The following is an 18053-nucleotide window of genomic DNA, read 5'->3' on the forward strand; positions in this document are numbered from 1 at the left end:
TGTTCTGTTTCCTGGAAGGATTCTTTTCCCCAGGACTTAGATGGCTGACTTCTTGTCTCACCTTAAATATCACCTCTTCAGAAACAAAGTCCTTGAGCACCTGGTCTACATCAGAACCTACCCTGCTCCCTGCTCTCCCACCCTCTCTTTGCAATTTCTTCTCTTAGGATTTGAAAAGCAGAGTGACAAAGAGAGAGAACTTGCATTGCTGGCTCACTCCTCAAGTGCAGGCCAAGCCAAAATCAGGGACCTGCGCCTCCACCCTAGACTCTCACACAGGTACTTGGGCCATCATCTGCTGCCTTCCCTGGATCATTAGCAGGGAGCTCTATCAGAAATGCAGAGTAGCTGGGATTTGAACTAGCACTTCACATGGGATGTGGGTAACCCAGTGGTAGCTGAACCCACAGTGCAACACCTCTTTTCTCACCCATCAGCCTTTTTTTTTTTTTTTTTTTTTTTGACAGGCAGAGTTAGGCAGTGAAAGAGAGAGACAGAGAGAAAGGTCTTCCTTTTCCTTTGGTTCACTCCCCAAATGGCCACTACAGCCAGAGCGCTGTGCCGATCCGAAGCCAGAAGCCAAGTGCTTCCTCCTGGTCTCCCATGCAGGTACAGGGCCCAAGCACTTGGGCCACAGCAGAGAGCTGGAGTGGAAAAGGAGCAACTGGGACAGATTCCGGTGCCCGGACCCCGGACTAGAACCCCAGGGTGCCGGCGCCACAGGCGGAGGATTAGCCTAGTGAGCTGTGGCGCCGGCCTACCGATCAGCCTTTTGCTTTGTTTTCATTCAGTGTTTTCAGGTGAGCAACAGGAATTTGGGGTGATACTGATTTATACAAATGTGGCAATTGGCTTACATAACTGGATACAGAGGCAGACAGAAATCAGCATGATCCAATAAGAGCCCTATTTCTCTGAGATTTTCTCAACCATATAGATTTGAGTAATAATCTTCCCTCAAGTTTCATTGCCTAGAACTTTATTGCTTTACCATTCCTGCTTAAACTCCAAGGTCAAATAAATGCAATGACTTCTTTGGTTAGGTTTGAATCAATCAACCAAATTGCTTGCAAAGGGATGGAATTACCTTTAGGGCAATTAAGTTTATCCCAGGTATGAAGGAATACATCAGCTTCCCCAGAAGCACCTGAGATGCAAGAGGAAAGAGTAAACCCCCTTAAAAAATCAGAGGAAAAATAACTTTAGGGAGGTGAACAAAAATCTGCACTACATATAAGTCTTTGTCCTTTGTAGCAATATGACCATGTAAAATGATTGTAGGGTTTTTGATTGGTTTCATTTTGTCTGCTGCCGCAAACAGAATGTGCATCCCTGAGAACAAGGGTCCACTATGATGAGTGCGCTGCTGAATTCTAAGCAGCGAAGTTTGACAAATGCTGTTATTAAAAATGCTTTCATCTAAAAATAAGCCTCTCCATCACCACTTGTGCTCTTGTCTAGTTGACTTTCACTCATCCTTCTTTTCTTAGCTATGACACATCACTTCCTCTACCTAAATTTCATTGATTACTGAATTCAGCATTTCACAGGGTGATTGGATACTTAAAAATCTGTCTACTACAAGATCATGAAATCCAAGGCAGTGGATTCTCTAACTCAGTCACTGTTGTATTGCCAGGGTCGAATATAGTTTCTAAAACACAACAAATATTCAATATATATTTGCTAAATACAGGAATACCTGAAGGCCACACACACACATTTGTTGAAAGAAAGGACACTTTCGGGCTGGCATGTGGCTCACTTGGTTATTCTTCTGCCTGTGGCCCCAGCATCCCATATTGGCGCTGGGTTCTAGTCCCGGCTGCTCCTCTTCCAGTCCAGCTCTCTGCTGTGGCCCGGGAGGGCAGTGGAGGATGGCCCAAGTGCTTGGGCCCCTGCACCCACATAGGAGACTGGGAAGAAGCACCTGGCTCCTGGCTTTGGATCAGTGCAGTGCCGTCCGTAGCGGCCATTTGGGGAGTGAACCAACAGAAGGAAGACCTTTCTCTCTGTCTCTCCCTCTCACTATCTATATATCTGTCAAATAAATAAAAAAGGGCACTTTCAATTAAAACATGCATATATAAATGTGTGTGTGTATATATGGTGAGAAAATTTAAATAGATTTTTAACATACAGTTATAAAAGTTCTATTTGAATGTATCTTTTCTTCCCCCAATATTATGGGGAGATACATATTGTAATCTTAGCTTTTCAATATGTAAACTTGTGAGAGTGTAGGGTCATGGAGGCTTACTAATACTGTGTGTGAATGAAGAGACGTGCTGCAAACCACGTATGGACATCCGTCCTGATGTCCACAGGACAGCCTGCTGACATTTGGCTTGACCGTACCACATACAACTTTGATTTTGATTCTAGGAACTGGCCTTGTCCCTTCAACAACCAAGAATGAAGAGGTGGCAGGGAACTAATATTAGTTTGAGCTTTGATTCATTTATGATGAGAAACAACCACTATAGGCACCTGAGAAATTGAAGTTCAAGTCATTCTCTCTGTGGACCACACCACTTGAAAACTGAATATCAGAAGTTTGCTGTGGTTGGTGTTTTGTTGTTTTTTTTTTTTTTTAAGGTATATCATCTATATGCTGTAGTGCCAAAGTATTGAATTTCTTTCTTACTATATAAATAACCTTGCCAATTTAAAACTATAAAAGTCAACTCACCATGAGCAGAATTTAGCCAAAATAGTTTGGGGAAAACTTCTACCCACTATAGAAGGAGTTTTGCCAATTCAAGCAAGATATTATAATACTTAGACAAGACATTACAAAATTTTGCTTTAACATATCTTACTTTCTGATTCTTTCTAATTATCTTAAATCTCTATTTCCTTTTTTCATAATATGTACAAATATTATTTTTATACCATAGTTTTAATTATAAATGAAACACGTCTATTTCTAGAACCACTTCCTTGAATCAAGAGAAAATTACCATCACACATTTAAACTTTTTGTTTTAGGTTATTCCTTCAGGGAAGATTGACCTCTCATTAAGTGTTAATTTTCTGGTTAAAATTTGTAGGTAAGCTTAAACACATATTTTATTTAAGCCCAAAGGGATGAAGAATGTAACATTCTATTTCATCTGCTTTCCAACACTTTTCTTTGTCAAATTGTCTGCTCAAGTCTGGAATTCCAAAAAACTTTTGATGTCAACTCATATTACCAGCCACTTTTTCCTTTGTTTTATTCAGCTGGATTCCTCATCCACTGGGACCTCTGACAACTGTGAAAACAGTTTTATGGTGTCTGGGGTTAATTCTGCTTTTCAATCCTTGATATTAGAAGCCATCCTCAATACATCAGTGATCTTAAAATGCACACATTGCTTATTATTTCCTGATAGATACATGTTGTTTTCCTCTTTATGTTTTCTTTCCCTTGGTCATTTTGATGTAATGGTATGGCCGAAGTTTATTTCGGAGTAAAGCAATGTGGCATAGTCAAAATAACAGTGACCACATGAAGTAGTTATTTGACATGCTCACCCAAAGTTTTCCCAAAGTGATAGAAATGTTTGTCATTTGAATGTTGAATGTTTTTGTGGAAACTTCAGATGCCTATGTTTTACCTGGGGATGGAAAGATATTTCTATTTTAAATAAGATAGCGTCTTCTTGAATTTAAATAATTTTAGAAAACCTTTAAAAGGGGATTTTTTTAATAACATTGATGGAAGACTGGCTGAATAGATTATATGGCAGTTGGTACCAGACCAGAAAAGCTTTCTGAGGAGCATCTGCCAAACAATGAAAGTATTCATCCAGTCATCCATTGATGGACATGTCTTAGCTATTGTGAATTGAGCTGCAACAAATATCGAGGGGCAAGTGGCTCTTTTTTTCTCCCCTTTAACTCCATTTGGGTAAATTCCAAGGAGTGGGATGGCTGGGTCCTGTGGTAGTGCTATATTCAGGTTTCTGAGGACTCTCCAAACTGTCTTCCATAGTGGCTTTACCAGTTTGCATTCCCACCAACAGTGGATTAGTGTTCCCTTTTCCCCGCATCCTCGCCAGCATCTGTTGTTGGTTGATTTCTGTATGTAAGCCAATCTAACCGGGTGAGGTGAAACCTCATTGTGGTTTTGATCTGCATTTCCCTGATGGCTAGGGATCCTGAGCATTTTTTCATGTGTCTGTTGGCCATTTGGATCTGGCTAAAAGGTCCATGAGAGTCTCACAGGCATGGAAAGCCATGACATGGTGGCAAAAAACAATCTAAATGAAAGATCCTGGTGAACAAGAACCCAGCAGAAGGAACAGGCCATCAAGGAGAGAGGCACCTTTCTCTGAAGGGAGGAAGGATCCTCCACTCTGACACGGCCATGACTAAACAAGTTCAGAGTCGGTGAACTCAAGGGACTTCCATAGCCTAGACAGCTCCTAGCAAGAGTCTCAGGTGATTGCTGACGTCATAAATGAGTGCCAATTGTTAAATCAACAACGGGAGTCACTGGGTACATGTTCCCCACGTAGGATCTCTGTCCCTAATATGTTTTACTATGAAATGTAAAAACACTACTAGTCGAACAGTACCCTATACCTTGTGCGGTTGTGTGAGTGCAGCCTGTTGAAACCCTTGCTTAGTATATACTAAGTTGATCTTCAGTATATGAAGGTAATTGAAAATGAAACTCGATAAAGGGCAGGATGGGAGAGGGAGTGGGAGAGGGGAGGGCCACGGGAGGGAGGGAGGTTGGGGGGGGAGCCACAACAATACAAAAGTTGCACTTTGTAAATTCACGTTTATGAAATAAAAATAAATAAATAAATAAAAGTATTCATAATGATTTTTTATGACCCATGCTAGTTAGTGGTAATCATCTGAACTAAGAAGTCAGTAGGCTGGTATCACCACCTGGTGTGCTGACACACATAATCCATGATGGATTAGATCCTATCTGATCATTTCAACACATAATTAATGCCCCAAGTGAGAGAAACAGCAGTAGCAGCAGCCCTGAGGGAATTCACTGTTAAACCACATTTTCATCTCATGTGTTACCCTGGCACACCAGTAGGGGGCACAGGGGCCATGGCTGCTCCTGGTCCTGCCATACTCACATCCTTGCTGCTAAGGCTGCTGTTTCTCTCCTTAGTGCATCACTCATGGACACCATGACACTGTTGTCATTTTCTTTGCCACAAATAGAAGATTTTTTTATTTGAAAGATTATCAGAGAGGGAGAGTCAAAGACAGAGAGAGAGAAAGCTTCCATCCTCTGGTTCACTCCCAGATGGCTACAAGGCCAGTGCTGATCCAGGCCATTAGTATGGACAGGCCATTAGCAGCAAGCTGGATCAGAGTGGAGCAGCCAGGATACAAACTGGTGTCCATATTGGGATGCCTGCATTGCAGGTGGTGACTTTATCCACTATTCCACAGTGCCAGCCCCAGGAGATGATCTTGAAATATCATACCTCTTTTGCTACTGCAGAAATGGGAAGAATATCAGGAGGATGAACAGCAAAAGTATCAGGAGGATGAAAAGGATATTACAGCTAACCTACCTGATAATCCAGTGGAGCAACTTCAAAAAGTATGTTGATAGGTTGACTTCCTCCTTTCCAGTTTGTATCCCTTGGATTTATGTGTCTTACCTAATAGTTCTGGCTAAAACTTCCAGGACTATATTGAATAGCAATGGAGAAAGTGGGCATCTTTATCTGGTTCCAGATCTTAGCGGAAATGCTTCCAACTTTTCCCCATTCAATATAACGCTGGCTGTGGTTTGTCATGTATTGCTTTGATTGCAGAAAACAGAATTAAATATGAGGTTTAGGTGTTGGTGTTTGGCCTATCAGTTAAGACATCCATGGCCCACATCAGAGTGCATATGCTTCTTGCTAATGCTCACCCTGGAAGGCCTGTTGATGGCTCAAGGATTTGGGTTCCTTAGGTCAGCATTGTGGCACAGTGGGTTAAGTTGCTGCTACTCTGGATGTTGGCACCCCACATTAGAAGACCAGGTTGAGTCCCAGCTGCTCTGCTTCCAATCCAGCTCCCTGCTAAAACACCTGGGGAAACAATGGAAAATGGCCTAAATCCTTGGACCCCTGCATCCACATAGGAGCCCTGGATGGAGTTCCAGACTCCTGAGTTCAGTCTGGCCTTGCACTGGCTGTTGTGGCCATTTGGGAAGTGAACCAGAGGAAGAAAAATTCTCTCTCTTTCTGTCACTCTACCCTTCAAATAAATAAAATATATCTTTAAAAAAAAGTATCTGAGTTCCTGCCCTCACATAGAAGACCTGGCTTCAGCCCAGCCTAGACCCTCCCATTGCAGGCATTTGGAGCATGAACCAGAAGATGGAAATCCTATTTGACTTTCTAACTCTCTCTCTGCTTCTGAAATATATTACGTATGTATATATATATATATATATATATATATATATATATGAAAGGAAAACATAAAAAGATAAGTGGCCTATCTGTTTAAGCCGCTGCCTGCAATGCTGGCATTCCATATGTGTGCCAGTTTAAGTCCCACCTGCTCCACTTCTGATCCAGCTCCCTGAAAATGCACCTGGGAAAGCAGAAGAAGCTCCAAGTGCTTGGGCCCCTGCTACCCATGTAGGAGACCCAGGTGAAGATCCTGGATCCTCTCTTCAGCCTGGCCCAGCCCCAGGTATCATGGCCATTTGGGGAGTGAACCAGCAGATGGAAGATCTCTGTGTCTCTCCTTCTCTCTCTCTCTGTAACTGTGCCTTTCAAATAAAATAAAACGAATCTTAAAAAATTCAAGAAAATGCATATTATGAAAGAACTATATGTGGATTTCAAAATATTTTGTCACCAAAATGGACTTAAATTTTAGTTCCACTTTTCCACAAGTATTTTGAAGTTCTCTCATAAGTACAATTTGAGGTGACAGTAACATCATTGCCAAACTGTGCTACTTCATCCTGCACAACTGGATGACCTCATCATTCCCTGCCAAGTGTCTTCACCATGTTCTTCCATCTGCAGTCCTGAGTTCTGATGTTACATGATACTGTTACCCCCTAAAATAGTGATTCCCTTGCTCAATTTTCCTCTGTAGGTGCTTTGAAAGCTGACCGTTACTTTAGGGGACAAGTGAACAGACATTCTGTTTTCAACCTTCTCTACTGATAACAGTCTGGACCATTCAGATTTGCTGCTAGAGATGGCTATAAGCATTTTCCTGAATGAGGTGTATTGAAACAACTCCCTGTTCCTTGCAGTCAAACTTTCAAAACACAAAGAGGATACTCTAAAATGTAAAGTGCCTTATAATTGGGCAGCCGTCTTCCAGCACTAGCTATGCTCCCCTGTAACTTCTCAGCTCATCTATTTACAAGCCATTGATCTATGTGCTCCAAATGGATCCTTCTCTTTAATGGTGAAAAGAACTGCTTTGGTATCTTAAATCATGATGTTCTCTCCAGGCAGAGGCTTGGTGCTGCAGAGAGCCTGTGGATTCCTGGTGTCTGCTTGTTGCTCATGACATTTGGAGGGAGCTACCCATTTTTGCATCAGTGGAACCCAGCTACGGATACCACCAGCCAACTACTGTTTGAATATTAGACAAAAGGCATTGTCTTTTCTCTGAGAGCTGCCCACTGCACTTGCTTCTCTCTTGCTGTCTCCGTTTTCCTGTGAATCTCCACAGACTCAGCAGCTAGGCCAGTCCCTGAGACTTCTTGATGACAGTCACTCTGTGGAACAGTTAGAAAAAACAGGAAGATCTAGAATGTCCTCTGCTGATATCCAGTGCAACACTGGCCGGTTCTGTGCTCAATTTAGTACAGGAGAGGAGAGGTAGTGAATCCAGTTTGGCTCCAAATGCAAGTCACATTCACCATTCACCAATACCATTTTGCCCCTGCTGAGTCCTATCTCATTCCTGTGTATATTTCTCGATTGATTCAAAATCTAGAACTGGTGAGAAAAATGTCTTTTCAAAAGGTTGATATTCACTCCCTCCCATTATCTCTCCTCTCCTCCATGATGCCTTCATTCCATTCTTCAATTTGTAAGCAGTATCCTGTTAAATTATTTTTGTTTCATATGAAACAATGCTATTTTTAAGCATCACTTTTTCTCTAAATGACTTATCAGAGTGTCGTGCAAAATAGAAATGTCTGTCTCTAAAAGAAAAGGTTAATTCAGCTGTGATAATTTTCTCTTTTCACTATTAATGCATCTTCATACTATTCATTTGCTCAATGTGTAACCTTTTAGGTATTGATCCTCCATTTCTTGAACTATGTGATGCTTCCCTAATTTTTTTTTGTATGTTATGGAGAGAATAAAAACACAAGTGAGCCACAAAAAAAGAACAAAAAAACCTAAAACAAAATCATTACAGAAAACGACCCTCCAGTTTTTCACATTTCTACCTCAGCTCATTGGTTGGGAGGTATACTGGTGAAGAAGTAGCTATTGATGTCTCCAGCTTGCGTTAGTTCTTGACCATTGGAGAAGCAGTGAGTCCTGTAATCTGTAAAACTAGGAAGAGTTTCTGTGCAGACATAGCTCAGGTATGCCTGAGAAGCCCACAGCCCCAGCTTACCCACATGTCACACTTGTTCTTCCCCATGTGGCTTCCTGGGTGCACTCTTACCATGACAACCCTGCCCCCAGTGATGGATGTCATCATTGTCCAGCTCCTCAACCCATGAATATGTAAGTTAGTTCTGTCCAGAAGGGAAAAAAAAGCAGAAGGTCTCACTGGGCTTCAAATTCAAGCCACATTCTCCAATCCACCCTTTCTTCCAATTAAATTGATATATCCCTTCTTATAAAGGATGTGGAAGAAAAGGTACCCTAATCCACTGTTGGTGGGAATGTAAGCTAGTAGAGCCATTACGGAAGACAGTATAGAGAGCCCTCAGAAATCTGAAAATAGATCTACCATATGACACAAAATCTTAACTGGGAGAACTTGGGAGAAGTAAGACCATCCTCACAATAACACATTGTTCTTATAGAACTGAATTCTCTATCTGTGACATCCTGGAAGGGAGAGTTTAGATCTCATTTGTGTTGAGTAGATTCTTTATTCGAGTAGAAAGAAATTGAAAATCGATACCCAAGTCTTTCTATGTATAGATGTAAATGCTACTTTTTATTTAGTAGTAGTTGACTGACCAGTGGAGAACAGGAGGAGAGCCAAGTATTAAATTTTGTGCTGGGGACTGAATTGCATCTCCTTGATGCCCTAATCCCCAGTAAGATAATATTTGGAGACAGGATTTGGCACAGGTAGGTTTAGCTGATGTGATGAAGGTAGGATTCTTATGGTGATTTAGTGGTATTTTCAGAGAGACACTAGAAAATTTGCTCTTGCTCTGTCTCAGGCGTATCAACACACACCGAGGAGGCACTTGTCTATGAGCTAAGAATACAACCCTCACAAGAACCAGACACCCTGATCTTGGCATCCTGATCTTGGCACGCTGATCTCAAATTCCCAGCCTCCAGAACTGTGAGAAAATAAAAAACCTCTTGCTGGAGCCACTTGGTCAATAATTACTTTGTTCTGACAGCCTGAGCTGACTAAGATATTTTGTTATTTACATTACATCAGCAGAAGAATTTCTAGCTTCAGAGGAGGGACCTAGGAGATTGGAGCCTTAGAGATTTAATTATCCAAGTGTTTACAAATATTTTATACCTACAGAAGGCATGTGGATTTCTACCCGTGTGCCATCAAAGTCTCTAGATATTTTCTAGTAATAGAGCGGTGTGTTTTGAGTCTAGTTAAAAAGGAGATACTCATAGTAGTGCAAAGGAAAAAAAAAAGGAGTATGGAGACAATGGGCAGAGTTATGAACGCTTCAGTAGTCTAGAGTAAGTTGGAGGTGAGATACATGAAGGCAAGCATGGGTAGAAAGAAAGGTCAGATTGTAAATTAATTTCTGATGTAGTACCAATGGAATTTTATTAACAATTTACAAATATCATCAACATGAGTTAACAATAGCTCAGTTCTTTAATTTCCATGACTCTCCAGTAAAGTACCTGACCAACTGAAATCATAGTGGGGCCAATAATCTTCCTAAGAAAAATGGTAGAAAGAAGCATGGATGGCCTCTGCCCTTGTCTGAGAGGATTTCAGAGATGTTTAAATGCCCTGCAGTGCCAGAAGACACTGTTAGTGTCTGGAGTAGGATTCTCTTTCCTGTATCTATCACTCCTACATACGTATGGTATCATAAGAGTACTTAGTCGAGTATATTTTCTTAAATATATATATATGACAGAGTTCTCCCAGCTTTTCTTCCATTGTTATTTTTCCCTCTACTTTATAATAGCAACATTCATATATAACAAGAAGAACCTATAAGTCATGATATGGCTCTGAGAACTTTAGAGATTAAAAAATGGACAAAAAATGCTCTAAACAGAAGTCAAGACACTCAGTTCAATTCCTGTTTCTCTCACTTGCAGTGTAATCAGAGAATAGTCAAAACACTGATGTGTCAACTAAGACAGTGAATGAAGTGTTTAAGGAATCCTTGACTTCTGATGGGTTCCAGGACTTTTTCCATTCCAACCTGGAAAACTTGGGAGACCTCATTAAATGTAAAATGTTAAAATATTGCAAGAATGAGCATAACATGCCAGGAGCTGTTACATTCCTGATACGTTATATTACATTTAATCCTAACACGATTATTCCTAATTTGCCTACTTATCACTAGGACTTAGCCTAGGACTAAGCATATGACAGATGTTCAACAAATGTTTCTTGAACTGAAGTGTTGGACTTAGCTAGTTTTGGATTCCTCTTTTGTAATTCACAAGTGCCAGGACACAGGGACCCTTCCAAGCCCTGCAAGTTCTATAACAAAGCACAAGGAGGGTCTGATTCATCCTCATCTCATCTCAGAGGACAAAATTCAATTCATAACTAATCTAAAAGACTGTATGGAAAATATTTAATGTAAGTACAAGTTGAACACATATGTGCCTCACAAAATTGTTTTATTGAATTTCACCAAGTAATTTCTGCACATATCATCGAGAGAATATGAAGTCAGAAATCAAGATAATAGGAGAAACAAAAATACATTGATACATTGCCATATTGATATCCAAACACTAAAGTGAAAGAAAGCAATCATTAAATTGGCAAATATAGAAAATTATGGGAAGTTTTTTCTAGTGTCATTACCAAAACTTTTGTGACCTGATTGAATTTTTTAAAATTACACTTCTAATGTAATATATATGTTCTAGGCAAATGTTTTTTAAATCAGTGGACTTTTAGATATTTGATCCAATCAAAGGAAATTGAGGAAGTTTTTGCATATACAATTTATAAATGGGTAATCTTTACAAAGTATGTTCTTGACTGTGTGTGTGTGACCACATTTTGTCCTTATTAGAGTATTTATGTGGTGTATGTTACAATATCCATGTGGATGTTATTATCACCATGCTATTGCCTAAAATCTAAATGTCTTTCTGTCCCTCTCTCTATTTAAAATAAAAACAATGCTTGCTTCCTTCCTTCCTTTCTTATTGTAGGATTCCTTAGAAGTAATCAGAAGTAAATCCATGAACTAATGAAATCCATACATGACATGAAAGGAAATTTCTCCCATGATATTGAAATCTTAAAAAGAAATCAAAATGAATTCAATAGACCAAATAAAAAATGTAGTGGAAAGCCTTAACAACAGACTCGGTAAGGCAGAAGAAAAATATCTAAGTTAGAAGAGAAGTGGTTGGTAATTTTACAGCCAGATCAAAAACAAGAAGAAGAAATTTGAAAATTGAAAAATAGTATTAGAGATATATGGGATACTATAAAATGGCCCAACATACGGATCTTAGGATTATTGAAGGCATGGAAAGAGAGAATGGATAAGAAGGCATTTTTAGTGTAATAATTATAGAAAACATCCAAACATCCCTAACTTGGTGAAAGAAAGGGATATCCAAGTACCTGAAATACGTAGAACTCCTAATAGATATGACCAGAAAAGATCTTCTCCATGACACATTGTAGTCAAACTCTCCACAGTAAAACATAAAGAAAAGATTCTAAAATGGACATGAGAAAAACACCAGATTACTTTCAGTGGATCTCCAATTAGACTCACAGATGACTTCTCATCAGAAACCCTACAGGCTAGGAGAGAATAGTGAGATATATTCCAAGTCTTAGGAAAAAAAATGAGAATACTGTACCCTGCAACACTCTTATTTATGAATGAAGATGAAATAAAGACCCTCCATAACAAACAGAAATTGAAAAAATGTATCACCACCCACCCAGCCTTACAAAAGATACTTAAGGATGTGCTACACACAAAAACACAGAAACATGGTCATCACTATGAAAGATGCTGAAGGCAGAAAATCTCCCAGTAAAAGTACAAAGGAAATCCAAAGTAAAAAATAGGAATATTTATGGAAAATAGCAGGGCAAAGTTGTTACTTATCAATAGTCATCTCAAATGTAAATGGCCTTAAGACATTGGAAAGCCACCAAATAAATGAGCTATTAATGTATCTCAAGAACCTAAAAAAAAGCAAACCAAACCCAGAACTAGGAGGAGAAAAGAAATAATTAAAACAAAAGGAGAAATAAAAATTTAAAACAAAAAAATACAAAGTATCCGCAAAATAAAGAGCTGGTTCTTTGAAAACATAAACAAAATTGACACACCATTGGCCCAACTAACCAAAAAAGGAGGGAGAAGACCTGAGTCAATAAAATTAGAAATGAAAAAGGGAATGTAACAACACTTCAGAAATAAAGGCAATTATCTAAATTACTACAAAAAACTTGTATCCCAACAAGTTGAGAAACCTGGAAGAAATGGATAGAGCAATGTACACATACAACCTACCTATATTGAGCCATGAAGACATAGCAAACCTAAACAGACCAATAACCAAGACCAAATCTGAATAAGTAATAAAGACCCTTCAGACAAAGAAAAACCCAGGACTGGATGGTTTCACTGCTGAATTCTACCAGACATTTAAAGAACTAACTCCAATTCTTCTCAAACTATTCAAAATGACTAAAAGGGAGGGAATCTTCCAAAATTCTTTTTATGAAGCCAGCATCACCTTAATTCCTAAACCAGAAAAAGATACAGCAGAAAAAGAGAACTACAGACCAATTTCCCTGATGAACATAGACACAAAAATCCTCAACAAAAGGCAGTCTATGAGAAACTACAGCCAGCATCCTATTGAATGGGGAAAAGTTGGAAGCATTTCCAATGAGATCCAGAACCAGACAAGGACTGGTTCTGTCACTATTGGTATTCAATATAGTCCTGGAAGTTTTAACCAGAGCCACTAGGAAAAAAAAAAAAAATCAAAAGGATACAAATTGAGAAGGAGGAAGTCAACCTATCCCAATTTGCAGACAATGTAATTCTACATCTAAGGGACCCAAAAGATGCCACTAAAAGACTATTGAAATGCATAGAAGAGTTTGATAATGTTGAAGTATCTAAAATCAAGACAAAAATTGACAGCCTTTGTATATGTAGATAATGCCATGGCTAAGAAAGAACTTCTAAGATCAATCCCATTCACAATACCTACCGAAAACCCCTCAAGTACCTTGGGATAAATTTAACCAAGGATGTCAAAGATCTCTATGATGAGAAGTATAAAACATTAAAGAAAAGCTAAAAGAACATACAAAAAATGGAAAAATCATCAATGTTTATGGATTGGAAGAATCAATATCATAAAAATGTCAGTAGTACCAAAAGCAACTTACAGATTCAATGTGATACCAATCAAACTACACCAAGGACATTCTTCTCAGATACAGAAAAAATGATGCTGAAATTCATATGGAAACACAGGAGATCCTGAATGGCTAAAGCAATCTTATACAACAACAACAACAAACCAGAGGCATCACAATACCAGATTTCAAGACATACTGCACAGCATTTATAATCAAAACAGCCTGGTATAGGTAAACCATGGATGGAAAGACCAGTGGAACAGAATAAAAATGCCAGAAATCAGCCCATGCATCTACAACCAACTTATCTTTGACAAAAGAGCTAAAATCAATCCCTGGAGCAAGGACAGTCTCATAAACAAATGGTGCTGGGAAAACTGGATTTCCACAGCAGAAATATGAAACAAGATCCCTACCTTACACCTTAGACAAAAAAAGCACTCAAAATTGATTAAAGACCTAAATCTATGACCCAGTACAATCAAATTATTAGAGAACATTGGGGAAACCCTGCAAGACATTGGCATAGGCAATAAGTTCTTGGAAAAGACCCCAGAGGCACAGGCAATTAAAGCCAAAATTGACAAATGGTATTAAATCAAATAGAGAAGCTTCTGTACTGCAAAAAGAAGCACTCAGCAAAGTGAAGAGGTAACTGACAGAATGGAAGAAAATATTTGCAAACTATGCAACTGCTAAAGGATTAATAGCCAGATTATATAGAAAGATCAAGAAACTCCACAACAACAAAACAAACAACCCAGTTAAGAAATGGGCAAAGGACTTAAACAGGCATGTTTTAAAAGAGAAATCCAAATGGCCAACAGATACTTGAAAAAATGCTCAGGATCACTAGCCATCAGAGAAATGCAAATCAAAACCACAATGAGGTTGCACCTCACCCCCTTTAGAATGGCTTTCATACAGAAATCAACAAATAACAGATGCTGGCAAGAATGTGAGGAAAAAGGCATACAAATCCACTGTTGGTGGGACTGTAAACTGGTATAGCCAACATGGATGACAGTAGGAAGATACCTCAGAAATCCAAATATACACTTACCGCATGACCCAGCTATCCCAATACTGGGAATTCACCCAAGGAAAATGAAATCAGTAAATGAAAATTATCTGTACCTCCCCTATTTACTGGAGCTCAATTTACCATAGCTAAGATATACCATCAACCCAAATGCTCATCAACTGAAGATCGAATAAAGAAATTATAGGATATATATATCATGGAATACTACACAACAGTTTATAATTATAGGACATATAGCCGGCACCGCGGCTCACTAGGCTAATCCTCTGCCTTGCGGCGCCGGCACACCGGTTTCTAGTCCTGGTCGGGGCATCGATCCTGTCCCGGTTGCCCCTCTTCCAGGCCAGCTCTTTGCTGTGGCCAGGGAGTGCAGTGGAGAATGGCCCAAGTCCTTGGGCCCTGCACCCCATGGGAGACCAGGAGAAGCACCTGGCTCCTGCCATCGGATTAGCACGGTGTGCCGGCCGCAGTGCACCTACCGCGGCGGCCATTGGAGGGTGAACCAACAGCAAAAGGAAGACCTTTCTCTCTGTCTCTCTCTCTCACTGTCCACTCTGCCTGTCAAAAAAAATAATAATTATAGGACATATATATGTGCATATATATAAAATGGAATATATATATTATATATATAAAATGGAATACTACACAGCAGTAAAAAAAATCCAGTCATTTGCAACAAAATGGATGAAACTGGAAAACATTATACTTAGTGAAATAAGCCAGTCCCCAAAGAACAAACGCCACATGTTCTCCTTGACCTGTGATAACTAATAGAGCTCATCAAAGGAAATCTGTAGAAGTAAAATTGACACTTTGAGAAGCAATGACTTTGAACACTTATCTAGAGTGCCAAGGAACTGTTTATTTTTTCATGCCATTTGTTGAACTCTTTAGTTAACATAGAGTTAATTGTATGTGTATAAAGTTAATTGAAAATAGATCTCAGTATAAATTAAGAGTGGGAACAGGAGAGTGAGGAGGAAGAGGGGTGGGGGGCAGGTATGGTGGGAAGGATCACCATGTTCCTCAAGTTATAATTATGAATTGTATGGAGTTTGCATTCCTTAAATAAAAGGTTTCTGGGTAAAAAAACACTAACATAAAAAAAAATCTCTGAAAGACTTTTCTACAAAAAGTAAGATTTGGACAAATGGTCTGCATGCCTCAATTTGTGATGGCGAAAGCCCTGGCTCAGGAAGTTCAAGCACATTCAGAGACCATGTGAAGATAGAGTTGATTATGGAAAATATCAAACCATTAGCAGAGGAAAGCAATCCCACAGTACCTCATTCCTAAGAACAGCCCCCATCCACATGTGACAACCACACATAATTATTCCAGTGGCTTACACGGGAGGGCAGCTATGCAAAAGACAAGTCCAGAAGTCCTGTTGGTGAGAGATGGAATCTCTCTACAAGGATTCAACTTTAAGGCACAAAACAACTGCATTGAATTGTTTCTGTTTGTATGTTTTTGATTTACTTTGTCTTGGAGGGTTCTAAATCTCTATCTCTTGTCCCCATCTCCCTGCTGAGTTTCCAAATGTGCCCTGAACGTTCTCATCTGTTTGTTATCCTTTCAGCCTGATTCAACTTCATTGAAAACAAACCCTAATGCCTGCACTCCACCTTCCCTAGACTGTTTCTATTCAGCACTGCTGTCCCATTTATTCTGGTTCAAATCCTCCTTATTTCTCTCATCTTCAATGTGATTTCTCTGTTATGGTGACTCTCTGTATGTTAGCTTCTAGTCCTTCTTATTCTTCCCAATTATCACTACCCTAATAATAATAACTATTATTACTAAAGTTCTTCAACTAACCAAAAAAAAAATTATATCTTAAGCTTGGTCTCCTTGTCCTAAACAAACTCCCTGCCAATTCTTCCTCAGTAGCTGCTTGATCTTTCTAAAAACAAAGCTATTATATCACCCTCTTAAAAATGAGGAAATCATTCATCCTCCCTCTTGCCAATGATTTTGCCTCCCAAGTAAAGTACAAACCCTTAGGCCTGACATTTAAACTCCTCGTAATCTATCCCATATGAGCTCCCATATGGATGACCACTGCATACCTACATATACATCCCTTCAAATACAAGCATACTTCAAAGTGTTCATGGAAAAATAGAAATAAAAGAAATAGAAAGTGTATATTTTGCAACTAAAGAAAGTTGAAATCCATCACAGTTTTTTCATAATATGTATTTTCTGTGAAGCTTTTGAAATCCCCTCATATGCATTGCTTTCCAACCTTTTTGCATCAAAATCAACTGAGCTTTAAATTCAATTTTCCATGAACTTTTGGAAGTATTCTCATATATTCCAACCCCTGAGGGAGACTACCTAGTTTGATAATTCCCTCCACAGGAAGATTTTGATAGGCAATTACATTGATGCTATTGAACACACAAAAGTAGATAATTTTGTCAAAAGAAAATAAAGACAGAAAACAACCTTGGAAATATGTAGAAATTAATGGGAAATAAGTCAGAGGGAAAAATACAGAAGTTTGGGGGACAATAACAAAAAATTAATATCATGAACCCAGAAATGAAGGGACTGATTCTAAACTTAATTTAAAAAATGTTAAAAATAAGTCACAAAGTGAAAAATCCAGACAGAGGGTCATGGCGAGACCAGAGATGGATTTCCATAAATTCTAGAAGAGTGCTATGTATGAAGGACGCAGGAGTGCAAGTTTAAGGGATCATTTGGTGCTGAGTAAATGAAAATATTTTATACATAGAAATGCCACTAAGCCTTTGAGAACTAACAGCAATGCAAGAGACAGGACAACAGTTTAACAGGGAAATAGTTCATTTGCTTAGTTATGTTTCCTCCCACTATACTTATTCATATACAGAGGAGAACAAGTGTGTTGCAAGGGTGAGCCTCATGATGCAAGTGTGATGGACACAGCTGACAGTGTGGAAGATGGTGCTGAGTGCCCTTGGGAGCTGTTACTCATCTTGGAATTCCTAGTTCCTAGCCTAATCCTTGGCTCTGAACAGAAATGTATTAAATGGTTTTTGGATGAATGAACAAAATGGGAGAGGTTAAAACAAAACGGAGGCAACCCCTCTGAAACCACAGAAAATGATAAAAGCCTGGGTGAACGTGTAAAAATACACTGGAGGGCAGAAGGGATATGGATCAACCAGGAATTCCAAGCACTAGAAATTTGATTCAATGTAGGAGTGAATAATGGGCATAAGGGTAAGAGACTGATCAGTGCAGAAAAGTTTTCCTATTAATCCAAAGAAAAATTAAAGTGTGC

This window comes from Lepus europaeus, chromosome 1 (assembly GCF_033115175.1).
Source record: "Lepus europaeus isolate LE1 chromosome 1, mLepTim1.pri, whole genome shotgun sequence".
In the NCBI taxonomy this organism is placed as follows: Eukaryota; Metazoa; Chordata; class Mammalia; order Lagomorpha; family Leporidae; genus Lepus; species Lepus europaeus.